A 21336-nucleotide genomic window follows, 5' to 3' on the forward strand; every position below is an offset into this window, starting at 1 on the left:
AGAGGCTTAACTGCCCCCCTCTCTGCGATCGTTTCTTTAACTAGGTTTCCTAAGCAGGGGCACTCACAGACTCCCGAGGCCCACTGTCTGACAGCTGGGCGGGTGCCTGGCTGGCTGTCTTCAGAAATGCTGCAAGGCCGTTACCAAAACACGGAGCGAGAGAGCAGGGCTGGTCCCCAACAGAAGCAGCCCAGCAAGGGCCAGGTGGGAGCCCAGGTACCCGCTCTCCCTTCCTTCTATGGCCATGTCTCTGGGCACTGCGGGGGGGTGGGAGGTGGGCAGATCGGTTTTTCCTTTGTTTCTCTACATATTTCATGGGCTGCAAAAAGAACCTCAGCCTCCAGACCGGAATTTGAGCCCCTTGAGGCCTTGCAGAGCAGGCCACTGGGCCCACGGGGAGCGCAGCTGTCAGACACCCGAGAAATGCAGGAGCCGTGGAGCCTGCTGGGTATCACAAGGAGATGAAAGAAATGTGTACTTTGGTGTTTGACTTAGCTTCTTTTTCCCCTGGGCTGTTTGTAGAAGAGCCGAGGGAGGCAGGTGTAGAAGCCGGCTTGGCCTGGGGGTGGCAGTTCAATCTGGACAGCTGTCACTGGCTTGTGACTGACTCGCGGGTGACACCCAGGGTGGTGGCGTCGCAGCCTTGAAAGCCAAAGGTAGGGAGAATTTTAAGATGATGAGAGCTAGGCCGTGATAGTAAAAGCTCCCTGGAGGTTAAAGGGGAAGAAAAACTGGGAAAAACTCATTTAGTTTGGCAAGTAGGGCAACGTTTATCTTTGAAAGAGGGGTCTCAGGGTGGGGCTTCCAAAGAGGAGATCTGACAAGTGTTTTGACTTGTTAGGCTTAAAAGGCCTTTGTCAAAGGCCTGACCAGGGTGCTGGGGGTGGAGCCTCATTTAGAGGTAAAAGCAGAAGGTAGAGATGGACAGTGAGGGGAGGAGAGGTGAACGGTGCCCTGATGAGGTGTTAAGATTAATATGAAGACTGGGAAGGAACAAATGTGAGAAGGCAAAAGGGCAAGAGCCACTGGTGAGAAAACAAAGATGCTTGAGGAGACTCTACATGCGGAAGCGTGGTCCCCGAGTTGCTGGGAGACTGGGGGACCCAGCACCCAAGTGGAGGAGAGGAAAAAAGAGGATGAAAAAAGGTAATTCAGGGGCTTCCCTGGTGGCGCAGTGGTTGAGAGTCCACCTGCCGATGCAGGGGACGCGGGTTCGTGCCCCGGTCTGGGAAGATCCCACGTGCCGCGGAGCGGCTGGGCCCGTGAGCCGTGGCCGCTGGGCCTGCGCGTCCGGAGCCTGTGCTCCGCAACGGGAGAGGCCACAACAGTGAGAGGCCCGTGTACCGCAAAAAAAAAAAAAAAAAAAAAAAAGGTAATTCAGGCATGCTGAGAAGAACAGAGAAGTGGTATGCAAACACCTCTGCCCCCACCTTGTAACCAATCAATTAATCTTAGTATTTTTTCCATATTCACTCCAGATTTGTTTGTACAAATAAAACCTTACAGTTCTGCAGTGCTATTTGTATTCTGCCCCAATTGTATTTACTCCCTTCCACTGTCCTGAAGTCAGCTTGTGTCTTTCCCATCCATGTTTACTTTAGTTTTGCATGTTGGCATGTTTTTTTAAACCTTATAGAAATGGCATCATATTGTACATACTTGACATTTAAAAAAATTTTAATATTCTGAGACATTCGTGTATGTAGATGAAGCTCTGGTTCTTTGTCTTACCTATTGTTTAGTATTGCATTGCGTGATATTCCACTGTTTATGTGTGATGTTATCGATGGACGCTCGAGGTTTTTGCAGGGTTTCTGTATTATAACTACTGCAATGAGCATCCTGTGTTGTGAATTTGGGTGTGTACCAGCAGTCCTCTCATTGACTGGATGTTCCCACTTGCTTCCCAAGCACTTGAATCCCTTGATCCTCCCATCAGCCATCTGAGAGCTCCCCCTTTTCCCCAGCTCTGCCAACACTTGGCATTATCAAATTTTTCACTTTTGCTAATTGGGTAGGTGTTATCTCCTGAGGTTTGAGTTTGCAGTGAAGTTGAGCATCTTCTCACGTTTTGACTATGTGGATTCCCCCACCTTTTTTTTTTTTTTTCTGTTGTGCTGCACGGCTTGTGGGATCTTAGTTCCCCAACCAGGGATGGAACCTGGGCCCTCAGCAGTGAGAGCTCCGAGTCCTAACCACTGGACTGCCAGAGAATTCCCCAGATTCCCTTGTTTTTTGTCTATATCCTTTGCCCAGTTTTTATTTGGATGCTTAGCCTTTTACTTACAGATAGTTAGGCCTCTTGAGATATATATTCTGGAGAGATGCTAATCTTTGGTCAATTATATGCATTTCAGGTATCTTTCCTAGGCTGTGGCTTGTCTAACCTATCTTCCCTTTGGAGTCTTCTGTGATGCCAAAGTAATTTTTAAATGCTAGTGTTGTTAAATGTAGCAGTCTTTCACCTCTATGGCTTATGCCTTTGAATCTTTAGGAGATCCTTCCCTACCCTCAAGTTTTTCTAAAAGCTTAAATTTTTATTTTCGTATTAAGATTTTTAATTCATCTGAAATTTATCTTTGTGTATTTTATTTAGCAGGGGCCCAATTTTGTTTTTCTGCATCTGAACAGTTGTCCCAGCACTATTTATTGAACAGTTTCTGCTTTCCCCATGAGCTTATAAAACTATCCAGATATTCACCAAGTTTCCATAAATGGCTTCTGGGCCATCTGTTCTGTTCCACTGGTACGTGCACTCTCCCACGCCAATACCTCACCAAGTGCTTCTACGCAGAGAAGTCCAGTGGTGAAAAGAAAAGATGGAGCTCTTTCTGGGAGCTTCCATTCCTGGGATTCTAGAGGCAGAGGGTATGTAAATCTGATTACACCCCATCTCCAAAAGTAGTACAAAACTACATTATACCAGTGTCGAGTTGCTGTAGGAATCAACATCTGTATTCATTGGATAGAAAGACAGTCCTGGAATGAAACCTGGTGTAACTAGTTCAGCCCAAGTGCCAGCTTTCCTCTCCCTCTGTCTCCTTCCCCATGGGAAGGAGGGTGCAGAGTGTACGGGAAAGCTTATCCACTCCCTCTGCACTGTGTTCCTTTTGCTCCCTTTTCTTCCTCCATCACACACTCTCTCAGCTTCTTGTTGCCCCCTGGAGCTCATGACTGCAATCCCCTGTGCTGTGCCTCCTCTGCAAGGCCCTCAAGATGGGGCAAACCCCACTTTCATAAGTGTCCTTGTGGGCTCTGGAGCAAAACTGCCAACATTCAAATTTTGCCTCTGCCAGTTCCTTACCGTGTGACCTCAGGGAAGTCTCTTAAACTTCCCCAGAACAGGATTAAGTTAAACTGTATATAACAAAAATAGCAGTGATTTAAACAATATGGCTATTGTTCTTGCACAACCAGGCAGCTCAGAGAGATCATGATAGCTTGTGGTCTCAGGGGTCAGTCTTCTATCTTCTTGTTTGATGTCCTCAGTATGTGGCTTTTACCTCATGGTCCAAATTGGCTGCCGGGGTCTAGCCATCTGCACTCCATCTGACATGAAAGGAGGAAAAGAAAAGGATGCACTTCCTCCTCTTAAAGTCGCCCACAGCACTCCTGCTTATATCCAGCTGGCCATTATTCACATGGCTACAAGGGAGACTGAGAAATATCTTTATTTCAAATGAGCATATATCCATCTAAAGAAGATAAGGAAGTACGTGGTTATGGTGTGTCTTCTGATTCACCAACATAGACCTTGAAGTTACCAAAACAGTATGAGAAAACGAGGTCATGAGGGATAGTGTGGACCACAAGCTGGTGTCTTCGAAGAAGGTAGAAATGGGCCCTGGGAAATGACAGATGATAGCCAAGGATTAAGGTAGACAGTCATCCTGGAGTTAAAACAGGCAGGAGAGAGAGTGATGGAGATGGACTAGCCCAATACCCATGAGCTAGGAGACCCCTCCTGCTATCCACTGCGTTACAGAGTGCCTGCCAGCAGCTTACACTTATGAAGAATGTGGTGCAAATCTATGGCCCCTGCTAGGGGGCATTTCCCTGCCTCACAACACAGCCTGCAGGCACTGCAAGCTGACCAAACTACCCGATGAAGAAATGCTCCGGGGGTCTGTGATTCGGTGATGTGGGATTATTTATGTGAGTTGAATGGGGAGGGGGGTCCTGGGGTCATCTGCTGAGAAGGAAGGGCCCTGTAAGTCACCACCTTTCTTCCAGCTGCTCGGGAAAGGTAGTGTGCAGGACATGGGATTTCCGGACAGCTTTGAATGATGCTAGGTAGGAAGGGTCTGAGCAAGTGGCCAGAGGGGGCTTTGAGGAAGTTGGAGGAGCTTCCTGGGGACAGACAGGAGCCCTGTGGGTTGAGGAGGGTGAGCGTGGGGCACCTCTGGAAGGACCTCGAGGCAGTGCCTGTGGACTTTCTGGAGAGCGATGGCAACAACAGCAACGCTTTACCCAGAGTTTTTGCTAAATGAGTTCATGTCTTAATGCCTTTAATCCTCATACACTAGGAGGTAGAATAATAATTCCTGGAGGAGAGTTTGGCATCTACTTGATGAGGGAAGAAAAAGAGTTAGTGGGAGGCCCATGGCCACACTCTGTGATGTTACTTCACCCCCGAACCCCCCAAACCTTTGATCTTGTCAGCCCAACCCTGAAATAGTGTTATGTGCAGATGACTTACAGAAGCCAGGGATGTGAATTGGATCTTCTCTCCTCCATCCTGCTCAGTATTCCTTGTGTCCTTTCAGTATGAATAGTTGTGTCTTTGTTTAGATCTCAGAAATGTTCTCATATTTCCTCTATTCTCTCGTTTAGGTTTTTGTTTGTTTGTTTGCTTTTTGTGTGTGTGTGTGTGTGCGGTACGCGGGCCTCTCACTGCCGTGGCCTCCCCCGTCGCGGAGCACAGGCTCCGGACGCGCAGGCTCAGCAGCCACGGCTCACGGGCCCAGCCGCTCCGCGGCATGTGGGATCCTCCCCAACCGGGGCACGAACCCGTGTCCCCTGCATCAGCAGGCGGACTCTCAACCACTGCGCCACCAGGGAAGCCCTGTTTGTTTGCTTTTTTGAGACTGCTGTTAGATCTTTCAAATTGTTCCTTATTGTCTCTAAACTATTCACTTGTGCTCTCTCTTTGTCTCTCCTGCCTATATTCTAATTTATCTTTCAGCCCTCCAACACTTTATTTTTTGGCAATTACATTTTAAAAAATTAAGTGACATGTACTATTATATTAGTTTCAGATGTACAACATAATGATTTGATATTTGTATTGTTAAAAAAACCAAAATTTAACTGAGTACATATAAAGATCTAATTGGGGCTTTCCTTGTCCCCCACTGGCCTCCCCACCAGAAACCTGATGATGCACCTTGACCCACTGCTAGCCCCCCTCCCCCTCCCCCTCCTCTCCCCCTCCCCCTCCCCTCCCCCTCATCCCTCCTCCTTCCCCTCCCCCCCATACTGGAACATCCCCCACAGTGCACAGGAGCTGCCTGCTCTCAATCCTCGTCTCAGGCTGGCTGCTGAGGGAACCAGATTAAGACAAGACCTGCCCCAGCGTAACCAGTGTCTCCCTCTACCTTCTCATTAGGCTAAGGAATTGTATCTTCCTAAAGCAAATACACATGGGATTCTCCTACAGTCATAGTTTCCTGACAAAAGAAGAGTGTAATACAATAAAATGTATGGCTGTTTGGGGCCTAGAAAGTCAATTTATAGTCAGCTACCCACAGCCATGACCAGCTGGCCAATTTACCTCTTTGGACCCCAGTTTCTCACATTTATAAAGTGAAGGGTTTAAAACACGTTAGCGATTCCCAAACTAGTAATTTGAAGAGTAGTAAAAGTGATGCAAATGGTATTTTAACAGTTTTTCAAAAGCTACGGCAAGGCCACTCGAACTATTAGCTAATAACCACAGCGAGTCTGGTAGACCAGAATTAAACGTGGCAGGGGTGTGTGTGTGAGACACAGGGCTCTTGGGGGGGGAGGAAAGTGGGACCCTTGGCACGAGGGGAACTCTCCTGCCCTTCAGCCCCTGGCCTGGGACTTGGTTAATTGTCCCAGGCTCATCCCTACTGGTCCTGGCCCTGTGCATTGAGGGTAGTTGGAGGGGCTGGTACAGGCAGAGTTGTCAGTTGTCACCACAGACAGAGACTTTTCTGGGCGTGATCTGCCCTGGTTCAGGAGGAAATTAATTTATTCATACCAGAGAACTTGCTACCTCCTTGGTGTATTCCAGGCAGCATGGAGACATAGAAATGAAAAGATTCAGGTCTCATGGGGCTTGGAGTCTGGCCACTGAAAGAATTTTTAGTTTCCAGAAGCACAAGTCAAACCCAAGAGGGTTGCAGTGTCAAAACAGACAGCAAAGCAGAGCTGGTTAGAGGCATGGGTGCCGGGGCTTCAGAGTGGTACCTGAGGTCCCTGAGGGAAAGGTGACCCTCCCTGATTCCAGATGGCCATGGTGCAGAATGAGGGGGACTTATTTTTCACCATGTTTCCAGATGTGAAAAAATACAGAAAACCACCAGGATGCTGTGGATACAAGTATCTGAAGGCCTTAGTAGAGGACTTTTTAAAAAATTGTTTAAATTATGTTAAATTGTATAAATTGGGGTAGGTCTTGTCTTAATTTAGGCTCCAATGGACTTAAACAGTCAGGAGTTTGTTATCTCACATGACAAGAAGTAGAATATGGTGGTTCTGGCTTTGGTTTATTCAGCAGTTCAATGAAATCATCATTGATTATTGTTTCATTCTTTCCATTTTCTTCTCTGGCATTCTCACCTGTGCAGAGAGAGAGCCAGATGCAGAGAGAGAGAAGAGGGGAGGAGGAGAGAGAATGAATATTCCTGTGTCATTTTTTAAGGTCAATGCAAATCATTCTTAGAAGCCCCCTGGGCAGATTTCCCCCTAAATCTCATTGGCTAGAATTGTGTCACATCCCAACACCTAAACCAATCACTGGTTTAGTGTGGGATTGCCATGGCCAGCCTAGACCAATCAGAACTTAACCCTGAGTCTCACGGGGGAGGGGTGGATATCTGAATAAAATTGGAGTTCTGTTAGTTAAGGAAGAAATGGCAGAGGATCAGGGAAGGTTTTAGATAGACAACTAACAGTGTTTGCCACAATAACTTTCTTACTTTTTCTGTAACTTAAGTCCCATTGTGCCTATTGTTAGAAAATAAAACTGATAAACTCAGTTTTATGAATTGTCATCTTCTCCCCTCTTCTTGGAGTAGCGCCTAAGTGTGAAGGGATGGGGGAAGCACATGTAGTCCTTGATTGGCACCTATATGCTTTATTTTTATTTTTAATTGTGGTAAAAAACAGAACATAAAATTTACCATCTTAGGGCTTTCCTGGTGGCGCAGTGGTTGAGAGTCCGCCTGCCGATACAGGGGACACGGGTTCGTGCCCCGGTCTGGGAAGATCCCACATGCCGCGGAGCGGCTGGGCCCGTGAGCCATGGCCGCTGAGCCTGCGCGTCGGGGCCTGTGCTCCACAACGGGAGAGGCCACAACAGTGAGAGGCCTGCGTACCGTAAAAAAAAAAAAAAAAAAAAAAAATTTACCATCTTAATCATTTTCAAGTGCAGAGTTCAGTAGTGTCAAGCATATTCACATTGTTGTGGATTAAATCTCCAGAATGTTTTCATCTTGCAACCCTGAAACTCTGTACCCATTGAACGACTCCTCATTTTTCTCTCCCAGACAGCCCCTGGCAACCATCGTTCTACTTTCTCTATGATTTTGATTGCTCTAGATAACTCATCTAAGTGGAATTTATACAGTATTTCTCTTTTTGTGGCTGGCTTATTTCTCTTAGCATAAAGACCTTCAAGTTCATTCATGTTGTAGCATGTGACAGATTTCACTCCTTTTTATGTTAAATAATATTCCATTGTATGTACATTCCACATTTTTTTAATTCAGCTGTCAATGAGCATTTGGATGGTTCTACCTCTTGGCCATTGTGGATAATGCTGCAATGCACATAGCTGTGCAAATATCTCTTTGAGATCTTGCTTTCAGTTCTTTGGGATATATACCCAGAAGTGGGATTGCTGGATCATATGGTAATTCTATTTAATTTTTCGAGGAAACAGCATACTATTTTCCATAGCGGCTACACTATTTTACATTCCCACCAACATTGCACAAGAGTTTCAATTTCTCCACGTCCTCACCAATGCTTGTTATTTTCTGTTTTGTTTTGTTTTGATAGCAGCCATCCTAATGGATGTGAGGTGATATCTATTTGTGGTTTCGATTTGCATTTCCCTAATGATGAACAGTTTTGAACATCTTTTCATGTGTTTGTAAGCCATTTGTATATCTTCTTTGGAGAAGTGTCTATTTTATTTCTTTGCCCATTTTTCAATCAGATTATTTGGTTTTTTGTTGTTGAGTTGTAGGTGTTCTTTTCATATTCTGGTTATTAAACCGCTTATCAGATATATGATTTACATATATTTTCTCCCATTCTTTAGGTTGCCTTCACACTTTGTTGATTGTTTCCTTTGATGCACAGAAGTTTTTAAGTGTGATGAAGTCCCATTTGTCTCTTTTTGCTTTTGATGCCTGTACATTTGGGTCATAGCCAAGAAACCATTGTCGAATCCAATGGCATGAAGCTTTTCTCCTTTGTTTTCTTCTAGGGGTTTTATAGTTTGGGGGTCTTATGTAATCCAATTTGAGTTAATTTTTGTGTATGATGTAAGGTTAGGGTTCAACCTCATTCTTTTGCATATGGTTGTCCAGCTTTCCCAACACCATTTGTTGAAGAGACCATCCTTTTCCCATTGAGTGGTCTTGGAACCCTTCTCATAGATTATTTGACCACATACACAAGGGTTTATTTCTGGGTTCTCTATTCTGTTCATTGATCTGTCTTTATGCCATACAACACTGCTTTGATTACTGTAGGTTTTTAGTAAGTTTTGAAATCAGGAAGTATGAGGCCTTCAACTTCGTCCTTTTTCAAGATTGTTTTGGCTATTTGGGGTCCTTTGAAATACCATATGAACTTCAGGATGTTTTTTCCTATTTCTGCAAAAAATGTCATTGGGGTTTTGGTAGGGATTGCATTGAATCTGTAGATCACTTTGGGTAGTAATGACATCTTAACAATATTAAGTCTTCCAGTCCATGAACATGGATGTCTTTCCATTTATCTGTGTCTTCTTTAATTTCTTTCAGCAATGTTTTGTAGTTTTGCCTCCTGGATTAAGTTTGTTCCTAAATATTTTATTCTTTTTGATGCTGTTATAAATTGGATTGTTTTCTTAATTTCCTTTTTGGATTGTTCATGGTTAGTCTACTTTGGTTTTTTTTTTTAATTAATTAATTAATTTATTTATTTGGTTGTGTTGGGTCTTCATTTCTGTGCAAGGGCTTTCTCTAGTTGTGGTGAGCGGGGGCCACTCTTCATTGCGGTGCGCGGGCCTCTCTTGTTGCGGAGCACAGGCTGCAGACGCGCAGGCTCAGCAGCTGTGGCTCACGGGCCCAGTTGCTCTGCGGCATGTGGGATCTTCCCAGACCAGGGCTCAAACCCGTGTCCCCTGCATTGGCAGGCGGACTCTTAACCACTGCGCCACCAGGGAAGCCCCTACTTTGGTTTTGACTGAGATGGTCTCTGGCCTTAGGTTGCATACCACACTCCCTTGTCCCAACTAGGAGACCCTCTCAGTTTCTCCCTCCCTGCCCCTCTGCTGGCTTCTGTGCCCTTCTCGGGCACAGGAAGGTGCTGCTCTCTGGGACCACAGAAAACCCAGAGGAATCTTGGGTCCTTCTGCCTGTACCTCCGTGTGGCCACCTCTTCCCTTGAGTGTCCACATGCCAGGTAGGACAAGGACCTCTGAGCACCTGTGGTCCCCAGGGTCCTGCGCAGGAGGGGGCAGGTCCCCTCTGTTACCTGGGGTTCAGCCACCTCCTTTAGAGGGAAGCCTAATGAGGGGGAAGAGGGGGGCCACGGGGCCTGGGCTCTTCCCACAGACTCTGCTGGAACCTCTTTCTGTTCATCTCCTCTTGCACACTCTTCTCTCCCTCAGCCTGGAGAGAATTTAAAAATCTTGTCTCTGATGGAGAAACACTGACTCTTTCCCAATTTTTCTGTCTCACGTCAGTCCAGCTGTTGTAAATGTAAAAGAAAAACAAATTAGAAGGCTTTCCTATCTATTTCTGTGGAAGTTTCCTCTTGGAGTAGAAGTCACCTAGGGTGCTTCCCTTCCTGGCTTCCCTGGCCTTGGGCTCTTGAGCTGCTAGAGGAGGACCCTGAGTCAGGACTAGTCTCAGAATGTGGTTCCAGGGCCCCATAAAGCCAAGACTATCTCACAATAATACTCAGATATTCTTTGCCTATTTCATCCTCCTTATCTCACAAATGTGTGCTAGAATTTTCTAGAAGTTTCATGACACTATACTGCAAGGGACTGAATGCAAAAGAAATGAGAGTCCAGCTGTCTTCTGTTGAATTACTGTATTCTATTAAAGAGAGTTGCAAAAATGTAAATAAATGTCACTCGTTTTATTAAAGTTTCCTTTTGCTTTGCAAAATATACCTCTTTTGATAACTATGTTATTTATGTTAACATGAAATGTTTATTGTTATTTCTAAAAGAACTGACACATCAATATTTTAAAAATATTCTCAGTTGTAATTTCTAGGAGAGAATCAATCACATAACAAAAGGTCTTTGGGGTCCTCAATAATTTTTATGAGTGTTAAGGGGTACTGGGACCAAAAAGTTGGAGGATCACTGCCTCCCCTCACCCCACACACACAAGGCTGCTACTTTCACCTGGTGGCTACCAGTTCAACTGTCCTTCCCAGCCTCTCAAGGGTTTGAATTTCCTCTTCTGCTATCTCTGAGCCAGGACGGCCACATGAGGGCAGCAGATTCTGCCAGAAGCCACCGTGAGGCCCTCAAGCCCCAGTGTTCAGGGTTCAGCCTGCAGCACTGAGTTCCTGTCAGGTGTCTGGCCAGTGGTGCTGGGGAAGCAAAGGTGATAAACCCAAGTCCTTGGCTGTAGAAGGTGCAGCACCCCTGTGTTCCCTCCCAGTGAGCCAAGGAGCCAGGAGAGGACTAGGTTTGATCCAGGCCCAGGCCAGACACTGACCACATGGCAGAGGTTGACATGTTTGGGAATGAACGTTACCTCGATGTCGAGCTGAGCTGAGAATCCCATTTTCCAGGTTCTCAGCTTTAATATGGACATGCTCCTTCTCATCAGCACTGCCCGCAAGGAAGGAGGATCCTGCTCTCCTTACTGTTAAGTAGCGTGTAGTTAACACAGTAGGGAGCAAAGGAATTCTTCTCTCCTTTTATCGCATCTTGGATGAAGGTAGAGGTAAAGGGCATAGGTGAAGGGCCTCATTTTTCAACAGCCATGGAAACCTCTAGCAAAGGAAAAAGAGAGCCTGTGGTCATTTAACACAGACAATCCTCTCACCTCCTGTTAGCTAATGACCTCTTCCCAACAACCTTAAAGCAACCTGGCATGAATAGCTGGCTTGAACATTGGTCAGTAGAAAAGGCATAAGATCTACATTTGTAAGACAAGCCCTCAAGTCCCAAGTCTCCTGGCTTCTGGACTGTGTTTTCTCCCTTTTACTATTATACCAACCCCACATTGTTTTTTTTTTCCCTAAATAATCATCATCATGTTTAGTCAACCCACTGATACACAAAAAATCAGCAGTTCCTGCTGAAGCATGGCCTAGCAGGTAAGAGCAGGGCTTTGAAGAGCAGGCAAAATAGTATTCCTGGTTCTACCATGTTAGCTGTGTGAACTTGGGGAAGTTGCTTAACCTCTGAGTCTCAATTTTCTCAACTGTAAAAAGGGGGTGATGAAATGTCATAGGGTTACTGTGAGAATGTGACAGGTATTTAAAGTGCTCAAATCAGTGTGTGGCTCATAGTAAGTGCTCAATAAACAGTAGCTGTAAACTTCACTGCATTTGAAACTCACAACTTTTTCAGATGTCAGGGTCAGAAAGAATCTCAGAAATCATCTAATTCAGCATTTCCTAAAATGTGTTCAAAACACTCTCTTCCCTCAAATGTTCTAAGAAAAAGGGTTCTGTGGCCAAGTATGATGGGGATTTAAAACTCAGGGTAGTGTACTAAAGGCTCAGAGAAGTCACAGAGTATAAAGAAACCTGTTGAATGTCAACAGCATTTTCCAGCATTTGTCAACTGATTTGACCACAGAATCCTTTTCATACATCACCTCTTAAGTTCCAGGTTGCTAGTATTGGCACAGCACATCCTAACCATCTACCAATGCAGAAATCTGTCCTATGATTCCAATCAGTAATCGAGCAGACTCGGTTGGAACATCCAGAGACAAGGAGCTTGATCACCACAAACAATCATAATGGCCAATAGGTAACGCTGATGGAGGGTTTGCCATGTGCCAGGCACTATGATAAGCACTAGACATGCATTAGCTTATTTAATTCTTTTTTTAAAATTTATTTATTTATTTTTGGTTGCATTGGGTCTTTTCTGCTTTGCGTGGGCTTTGTTTAGTTGCAACGAGCGGGGGGCTACTCTTCGTTGGGGTGCGTGGACTTCTCATTGCAGGGGCTCTAGGTGCGTGGGCTTCAGTAGTTGCAGCACATGGGCTCAGTAGTTGTGGCGCATGGGCTTCGTTGCTCCGCGACATGTGGGATCTTCCCAGACCAGGGCTTGAACCCGTGTCCCCTGCACTGGCAGGTGGATTCTTAACCACTGTTCCACCAGGGAAGTCCCTATTTAATTCTTATAGTAACACTAAGAGTTATTATCTCCTTTTACAGGTGAAGAAACTGAGGCTTAGAAGAGCTAAGTAACTTGCCCAAGGTCACATGGCTAGAAAGTTCCAGAATGCAACTCAGGTTGGCCTCTTACTCAGCCTTCCTCACCCCGGTACTACTTCCTACAGCCACCCCATCATCTCTGACTGTTGGAAGGCCCTTCCTTGTGTTGAGCTGAGATCCAGTTCCCATCACTCCCCTTTCTCCCAGGTGTACACACAGCAGTTTCTGTTCTAAATATCTTCTGTAGCCATTGTTTCTAGAACTTTATCCACTTTGCTCCTTTTTCTCTTGACTTGCTCAAGTACTCCAGCATCCCTTTTGGACTGAAATACCCAAAACTGAATACAATTCTGTCTACTCTACTATAATATGATAGTTGCATTTTGGGGATATCACACATTATCAAAAACCAACTTTTTAAAGAGGAGTTCTAAACTAACATAAGAACTGTTTTCTTTAAATCAGGGTTAGGGAATAGCAAGTTTTAGATGTACAATAACAGAATTAATTTTCTTGCAAACAATTTGATAGCAAAGCTGTTTTCATAGTTCTGGTAGGATTGCTATAAAACCTTAAATATCACTTGATCACCTCTGGCATTTGCTCAAGGGTAATAGTCTCAGTTTCTTTCTCTCCCCACTACCCTTTCCCCCTCTCTCTCTCTCTCTCTCTTTCTCCCCTCCCACCCCACACACAGCAGCACCATGTTAACAGTTTCTTGCCAGTCTCACAACTTTGACTTATTATCTCATGGTTTAGTAAACAAGGCACAAAGCTGTTAAAACCTAGTAGCTGGACTCTTCCTAACAGTTTTGTCCCTCCCATACTCTGTGCTAATTCCCGGTTGAGCTCTGCTCATAACCAACAGCCGTCTCCAGTGATGCAAAATATTTTTTTCTATTTCATCAGTTTCATCTGGCCAATTCTAGTTCTGAAACACCACTGAAGGAAAAACACTTGCATTCTCAGTGTAGTTTGACCAACGTAGCTTGCAACTATCACTTTCTTGTTCTGAACCTTATACTTCATTAGTTCAACTCAAGAGCTCACTATTTTGGTTAGCTGCAATACCCCACAGATACCTATGGAGCTTTTCTTCAACAAAAACGAAGCCCCCCTCCATTCTGCTATACATCTGCAGTCACGTTTTGGAGTCCCCATGGAGGATGTTATGCTTAGAACTGTTCAAGTTCATCTGTCGAAACCTGGCTCGTGCCAGCCCGTGGTGATCACCTGGGAAGCTGACTCTCCTTCAGCTTGTGTCCTCTGTGAAACTGACAATCATTACCCGTAGATCAGCACTTTCCAAGAGAATGTTCTATAGTGATGGAAATGCTCTATATCTAAGCTGTACAATACAATGGTCACCAGCCACATGTGCCTACTGAACACTTAAAATAAGGCTAGTGCAACTGAGGAACTGAATTTTAAATTTTACTTAATTTTAATTAATTTAAAACCAATTATTCACACATGGCTAGTGGATAGCACATTGGATAGTGCAGATGTTCGCCTGAGACAAGGGTAAAAATATCGAACAGGAAACCTAATTCTGGATGGAGTATGGTCATTCTGTGATTATCAACCACCTATATTCAAATTGAGTCACAATCTTATCTATCAGTGAAGTGGGTAGTGTTGAAGGACATTGTCAACATTGTCAAATGCCTTGTGAAATCATGATGTCCTTTTTTTTTTTTTTTTTGCTTTGTTGTATCTTCATTGCTGCGCATGGGCTTTCTCTAGTTGCGGCACACAGGCTTCTCACTGTGGTGGCTTCTCTTGCTGCAGAGCACGGGCTCTAGGTGCTCAGGCTTCAGTAGTTGCAGCAGGCGGGCTCAGTAGTTGTGCCTCACAGGCTTGGTTGCTCTATGGCATGTGAGATCTTCCTGGACCAGGGATCGAACCCGTGTCCCCTGCAATGGCAGGCGGATTCTTAACCACTGTGCCACCAGGGAAGTCCCATGATGTCCTATTTATATGTGTGGTTGACCTGCTCTACCAGCTTGGTGATTTTTTTTTTTCAGAAAATAGGTTTTTTTCCCCTTTTGTAGAAGTAATACATGCCCACTGTGGCAAAATATAGGAAAGTATATAGAGGAAATTAACAGTGACTAATAATTCTATCTAAGATAACTACTGTTAACATTTTAGCATATTTCCTTCATCACATTTCTGTGCTGATATTTTTCACATCACTGAGAGCATATATTCTCTGGTATTTGCATCCTGATTTTTTCATTGACAGTATTTCATATGTATTTTCTCATATCATTAAACATTCTTCGAAAAGTTTTAAAGGCTGTATAATAGTTCATTGTATTAATGATTAATAATTTACATAACCATTCCCCTATTGCTGTACTTTTAGATTGTATCTAATTTTTTGCTATTATAAATAAAATGGTGACAACATCTTTTTGTGCAAAAAACTTTGTCCATAATTTGCATTGATTCCATAGCACAAACTTCCTGAAGGAGTATTATTAAGTCTAAGGACATGAACATTGTTAAAGATAATTCTTTCAAAAGAGAAAATGAGGTTAGCCTGGACCACATGCTGGCTATTAGTGGTCAATGCTTTTCTTCTCAGAGTTCGAGACCATCCGATTATCTCTTTGAGCCACTCAGCCCATATTAATGTCAAGTTCACCCTTGTATACTTCTTAGATTCCAATTTCTTAGTCTTTATGAAAATCAGGATGACAGTGCCTGCCTCTTCAGCCTTCTAGTAGCAGTTCTGTTTTTTACAGTTCCCCAAAGATAGGTTAGCTTGTCTGCGAGCCCCCTCAGTACCCTTGGGTGTAATTCATCCAGGTCGGAAGACCTGACCTCTTCTGCGGCATCAAGGTGCTGTCCTTCTACCTCCTTCCATACTTGGACCTTCAAATCTTCTTGTCGATATTGTTCCTCAACTTTCCACACTTAATAAGGAAAATTGAAAGAGTATGTGGCAGAGACTGCCAGCTGCTGGACAAAACCGTGCTCTTCCCCTCCTTCTGAGCACACACCTAGACTCCATTCCCAGATTCCCCTGCAGGTGGGTGTGGCCGTGTGACCGAGTTCCAGGAGGGAGCGTGAACAGAAGTATGTGTGCCACTGCCAGGTCGGGCCCACTAATCTTCCAGCGAATGGAGAAGACTCCCAGGGCAGCCTTGGAAGTCACGTGATGAAGACGCCAGAGCTCTTGTCAGCCAGTGTGGAAAGGAACACGCTGCTGACCCATTCACCTACCTACAGGTGTATTTGACTGTGGAGACTGTTTTTCTCTTTTCCCCCTGTGGGATCATTTGTAATTTACAACTTCACTTGGTCCTGCTTGAGCTGTCTTTCCTTTGTTCTTGGATCACAAGGCCAATCACACCTAACTTTTCTCCAGATACGTTTGGAGTCTTCTTCCTGAGAGTTGGCACACGCTGGACCGTCTAGCAGGCCCTTCCCAGCTGCCCCAGACTCCTGGGTGACGGTAAGCTTGCTCTCACTTTCACCTGACGAGCAAATTTCCCTGGTTGTGCAGAATTAGATAAAAAATGCTGCTCCTCTTTATTTTCTCTGCTTTCTAAGAAATGGAATTGTCATTTCGGCAGAAGGATTTAGCAGAAGACGTATCGCAATTTTAATAGAGTGAGAAAAAAACATGTACAGACACAATTGCCTGGTACAGAAGGAAGGTTGATCTTGCTGCCTGGAAGGGCCTGCTTTACACCTTGATGAGTTTGAATGGCTGAGTTTGGCAGAAGAAGTGGCAGAGAAATCAATGACTCTGCAGAATATAGTGAGAATTTGGAGCACTGGAGGCAGTCTAAAAGGGAAGGGATAAGTGGGAGAGATGGGAAGGTGAGGAGAGGAAAAAACCACTAAGCTGGACCACTCCATGAGTGCGATCAGCTGATATAAGTCCTCATAGGATGGGGTAGCTAAAGAACTTCCGAGGACAGAGGTGTCTCATAACTAATCTAACGTCATGTAGATCCCTTCCATTCCCCAACGGAGTAGGCACAGCTCTGGACAGGGACAGCACACAGATGGCAAGACCGTCCACAGATGGATAGAACTCAGCACTTGCAGGGGCTCAGGGCCAGAGGTGACTGTGCACAGAAGCCTCCTCCCACCTTCCACCCTGGCCTCCCAGAACTGGCCAAAATATGGGGGGCAGGACTTTAGGCTTCCACAGGATATGGAATGGTCGTTTGAACCAGTCTTATCTAGGGAGGCTTCAGCTGACATCTGAGTCACATAACAAGCACAGCCACTACTAAAATAAAATAAAATAAAATAAAATAATAGTAATAATATCTTAAGATTAAATTAAGAATTAAGTAGGTAGGTCAGGTATTTGGCACCTTAGAACACTGAAGCCCAGAGAGGTTATGTAACGTACCTAAGGGACCTGGTGTGGCGGTAGAGCTCTGCCCTGTTCTCAGGTTCTCTCGCTCCTGGTCCCTTGTTCTCACTCCATGCCCAGGAGGATAGAACGATGCTGCAGGGCTGCAAGCAGGGTAGCTCCTTGGGCACCGTGTGCTCCTGGTTCCTCCTGAGCTCAGGTCTTCCCTGTGTGGCTCCCACGGGGACCTTGGGGTCAATCAATGACTCGTTCTGCCCATGAGCTAAGCTCAGGATTATGCCAGGTAGGAGTGAGGAAGAGGTTCCTTCCACTTGGGAGACAAATTTTCCCTAGTAAGGGGAAGCATGTGAGAAAGAAACATTCATTAATAAGCTCATCAGTGGTCATAACGACATTTTATATGAATGTCAGAAGGTTTTCTTTGTTCCCATCAAAGGATTTGGGCCCCCAAACAAGAAGAATGAACCGAAGGTAGGGAGACATTGGGGCCATCTAAGCAGCCGTGGAGGAAGAGAGTTTGTTTATCGCCCCACTCTTCTCTTCTCTAGATAAGGATATGTGTTGACTGGTGAGGAGGGGCAGAAGTTTCTTGGGTGCAAAGTGCCAAGGCACAAACGCTGAGATAAGAAGTCATAAATAGACCGCAGACTGGACCCGGAGCCAGGCTCAGTGTACTTGGGCTGGTAGGACTTGCAGGCCAGGGCCCAGGCTGGGGGGCTGGAGCTGGGCAGCTGCTGTGGAAATTTCCATGGGCTGTCCACCAGCTCTTGGGAAGCTGTGGAACTCCTCATGGCGTGAGGAGGACACAGGTTATGAAAGAGGCACAAGATGTGGTCCCAGCTCACAAGGAGTTAGGTCCCTAGAGAGGAGACTCAGAGATGCTTGCCAAGAAAGCAAGTGAACAAGCAGACTGGAAAATCTTAAGCTGTGAATCAGGTCAAGACATGGAACCATTCAAGGAAAAGTCAATATCGCCTTTCAATTATTCGAACCCCACTTCACCTTCGAAGAAAAATGTTGAAAATACAAACTTCACATAAAGGTAAAGGCTGATTTTATTACTTTAAGAACTATTACAGGGTCCCAAACAATATATGATTTTTTTATGGAAAAAAAATTATACAGTTTATTACCAGTTGCTAGAGTCTGAGATATCCTTAAGAATTCAGGTTAAAATTGTAAATCATTGTAAATCATTTTTAATACAGAAATCAGTTAAAACTTTTCAAAAGACATCAGTTCCATGTCTTGGTAATTGTTAGCAAAAGCTTTAAAGTGTTCACTTGTGTGTGTGTGTGTGTGTGTGTGTTTGTGTGTGTGTGTGTGTGTGTTTTCCCTCTCGCTAGAAAGATTCAGGCTGGGCGCTTGGGTAAGGGGTGCGTGTGCACACTGTGTGTACACAACACATGTGAACCCACAATGTTCACTGTAATGCTGCCTTCCCAATGCACTGGCTCAGATGCTTTGGGGTGCAAGTAAGAGAAACCATGAAGAGAATTTATTGGTTCACGTGGCTGAAAAGTTAAGTTAGGGAAGCCTTCTAATATGGTTTAATTGGGGCTCCAGCTCCATGTCTCTGATTCTCTCTGCCCTGTCCACATTTGTGCGCCGGATTCCTTTTCAGGCTGGCTTTCTTCGTGGTTACAAGATGCCTGTGAACAGCAGCTCAGTTAGAACTGACCAACTAGTTGAAATTTCTTGACAGCTAATCTGGGGAGAAAAGGACTACTGATTCCCATAACCACTGAGGGTAAGTCCTAGCTTCATTCTGATTGGACCACCCCCAGGACCAATCACTGTGGGCGTGCTATGCGCTGACTGGCTCAGGCTCAAAAAAAACCTATCAGTTTGGCAGGTGCGTTGGGATTGGCCTACACCATAGGGGACCACCCCTGGAATTGGGGGAGGTTAATGTCACTCACATTATGGTGACTACACAATGGAGAAGAGGACAAGAGGTGTTGGAAAGACACTCCCAATGTCTACCACACCTTGGTAGCAATTTTAATTTTAATTTTTTTAAAATTTAAGGGGTACTTTCTAGGTACAAGACACTGTGGGAGGTATTAAGATATGCAGTTTATAATTTTTTGCGGTACGCGGGCCTCTCACTGTCGTGGCCTCTCCCGTCGCGGAGCACAGGCTCCGGACGCGCAGGCTCAGCGGCCATGGCTCACGGGCCCAGCCGCTCCGCGGCACGTGGGACCTTCCCGGACCGGGGCACGAATCCGTGTCCCCTGCATCGTCAGGCGGATTCTCAACCACTGCGCCACCAGGGAAGCCCCAGTTTATAATTTATAAGGTATAAAAAGAAAAGTTGAACGAGGCATGCAAATGCTAAAACAAAGTTCTCTAAAAGTAAAGAAGAGAGACAGACTGTTTCTGGTTGAGGTGATCAGAGGGGTTGTAGCAAGTAACACTGGAATTAGGTCTTAAAGAATGAGTAGCATTTTAATGATTACAGGTAGGAAGGCAGGACACTGGAGGCAAGGGCAATAGTTGGAGCACAAGTTCTAGAAGTTGGTGCTTAGGCAGGACCTATTACCCCAGTACAAAGAGATCTGGGGGTTCAGATGATACCTGAGTAAGTAGGATGAACTGCCCCACAAAGTTAGGGTGCAAGGTGAGCCTGTCTTTTATTTTCTCCCATAAAGAAAACCGGCTTAATTCCCCATTTGCCTGGTTAGCAGGAAGTTCAGTATCTCCTCTGTGGGGCTCCTTCACTCCTTAATTAATTGTCCCCAAACCCAAAGGCTTACACAGTTCAAAGTAGGGGGTGGGGTTGGTCTGACTTTCACATGCAGGCAGGGACCACTGGTCTCTGGCCTGTCTAGTGGCCATATGAGTCCCCAGGTCTCTGTGGCTCCTCAGGAAAGACAATTCCACTCCTGTCACTTTGAGCTTGGCGAAAGTGTTCCTCACCGGTGGTCCAGGACCCTGATCTCGGAGCTCTGCTTCTCAGTTAAATTCAAAGCTCCCCCATCCACCCAGGCACCAGCTGCCCAGGGACTCTGGGTAAGAGATAGTTTGGGGTCTCCTCATGGATGCAGAATGCCTGTCCTCTATCCTTCCCTGGGATCCATGGCACCAGGAGGCGGGAGTTTTGCCTTCTCAGCTACACCTGCCCTGTAACAATACAGCTATCTTCCCTCCCTTCTATGACTCCCTCCCTGAATGCCTTTCCCCACCACACACACACACACACACACACACACACACACACACACACACACACACACACACACATACACACACACACACACACCCCTGGGGTTCTTGGGGTGGGGACAACTATGTGAGATGCTTTACCATGACCAGGGTGACTGGCTGACACCTCTCTCATTGGCTCAGAGAAAGAAAATAGAACCCAGAGTTTAATTACCTGTAGGACAAGCTGCCCTACCCAGACTTGTAGGTTCACGCCTCCTAGTCTCTTCCAGAGATTGCTTATTTCACTTGAGGGAACCAGGCACTCCTGCACTCGTACTGAAAGTTCACATTGACTTTCGACCTCCTTGATCATTGGCAAAATGGAGGCATGTGTGTGCCCTTGGTCTGTCCTCACCTTTAGGTTGAAGTGTTTTTCCTTGCAGCCCTCCTGCTTGCCTTGATTGAGGTTCCTGGAAGCAGGAGCTCTTTCTGTTTGGGGCACACCTCTCCTCTCTTTTCTAAACTCCTCATCACAGCCTCGCTCTCTTAAACCCTGACTCTGGATAGCTCAGAAAGACGCGGTACAAGAGATTGACATACAATTACGCTCTGCTCCTGGTTCTCAGCTTCCAGTATATTTGTTGCTGCTCTAGTCTACAAACTTGGGGCCCAGATCTGGAAACTACTCCTAAATTTAAGTGAATTTTTTAAAAGTTTAAAACAGTATCCAGTGACTGTCTGAGGGAGAACAAAGTAAAAAACATATTCAGCAGCTAGAATGGCTGCCCACACGTGCTTGAGAATTTAAGTACAAGAGAATGAATTACATCCTCTTTTTCAATTCAGAGGGTGCTCTTTCCCAATCCATGTCATATAGTCAGTTATTTTTCCTTAATAACATTAACTTAGAATCAGAACAGTTGCCTGGAGCGAGGTAGGCGGTGACTGGGAAGAAGGGCATGAAGGACTTTTTGGAGGGAAGAAATTTGTTCTATATTTTAATTGGGGTGTTA

At 45.3% G+C, this 21336-nt stretch overlaps 2 long non-coding RNA genes across 2 annotated transcripts; one reads left to right on the forward strand and one right to left on the reverse strand.

Annotated features, from left to right (window-relative positions):
* The first annotated feature begins 49 nt into the window (after window positions 1-49).
* Window positions 50-13485, forward strand: LOC136793808 (uncharacterized). Its single transcript, XR_010839621.1, has 3 exons — window positions 50-216; window positions 12266-12415; window positions 12829-13485. It is a non-coding gene; the product is annotated as an uncharacterized lncRNA (long non-coding RNA).
* Window positions 10003-17496, reverse strand: LOC136793809 (uncharacterized). Its single transcript, XR_010839628.1, has 4 exons — window positions 17210-17496; window positions 16063-16630; window positions 11184-11424; window positions 10003-10155 (listed from the first exon to the last, which is right to left on the reverse strand). It is a non-coding gene; the product is annotated as an uncharacterized lncRNA (long non-coding RNA).
* Window positions 17497-21336: the final 3840 nt, after the last annotated feature.

This window comes from Kogia breviceps, chromosome 1 (assembly GCF_026419965.1).
Source record: "Kogia breviceps isolate mKogBre1 chromosome 1, mKogBre1 haplotype 1, whole genome shotgun sequence".
Classification (NCBI taxonomy): Eukaryota; Metazoa; Chordata; class Mammalia; order Artiodactyla; family Physeteridae; genus Kogia; species Kogia breviceps.